We start from the raw sequence: 869 nt of genomic DNA on the forward strand, positions 1-869 counted from the left end.
GGGAGGAGGGGAGTATTTGACTCCAAGATGCCTGCAAATCAGTAGACAGAGGGTCATTTTTGCCGAAATATTCCGTTGATTTAATAAAAAAAAAATTTAACTACACAATTATTAGATTATTACAATTATGACCAAATGCTAGGATGGAGGGGGTTACATTTCTTAGTTTTAGTTAAGATAGTGGCATAGAAATCATTGCATCAACTTGTTTTTGCTGCTTAGATATTGGTATGAAGATATTTTTGGTCTCTATATTCTTAATTTATTCATCCAATTTTATATTAAATGCATTGACAACCATTCTGATTGCTGTGTGTTATGGATACATATTGTATAATTTTCCATCTATGTGAAAATTCTGTAATAATTACCTAGATAACATGAGGCACAGGCCGGTATGGGAAGAAGTCAGAAGGAAATTTGTAACAGATGGCATAGCATATTTTTAAAATAATGTAAGATATATAATCTTCCATAGATTTGGATTGTCTCATTTTGTACAGGGGTGAGCAAGTCTAGCACTTTGGCTTTGTCAATTAAACATGAAATATTAATAAAAATATATAAACTATACCAGTCCAACAGCAACAGGATGAGTCTACAAGTTATTTTCGTTATGCTATCTTCTTTATGTTCAGGTTATTCATCCAGTCAAGATAATTAATTCTTTTCAATTTATGTCACTGCTTTGTGATAATATTTCAAGAGCTTGTTACAATTTTGTTGCTGAATGCATCAAGCTTTTATACTAATCAATGGCTAATGAGATTTTTTTTCAATAGTGTGTTGATGCTTTAGTAGCTTCAAAAGAATGAAACTTTACTTTGTTGTATGTCACTTGCTTATGCTTGCTTGTCTCAAAAGATCAA

General features: G+C 31.3%; 1 protein-coding gene across 1 annotated transcript in view; it reads left to right on the forward strand.

Moving 5' to 3' along the window:
* LOC110454466 overlaps positions 1-869 on the forward strand; it is a 145,372-nt gene that overhangs the window by 134,866 nt on the left and 9,637 nt on the right. The gene's annotated exons all lie outside the window — the stretch shown is intronic.

Source organism: Mizuhopecten yessoensis, unplaced genomic scaffold, assembly GCF_002113885.1.
Source record: "Mizuhopecten yessoensis strain PY_sf001 unplaced genomic scaffold, ASM211388v2 scaffold7887, whole genome shotgun sequence".
Lineage (NCBI taxonomy): Eukaryota > Metazoa > Mollusca > Bivalvia > Pectinida > Pectinidae > Mizuhopecten > Mizuhopecten yessoensis.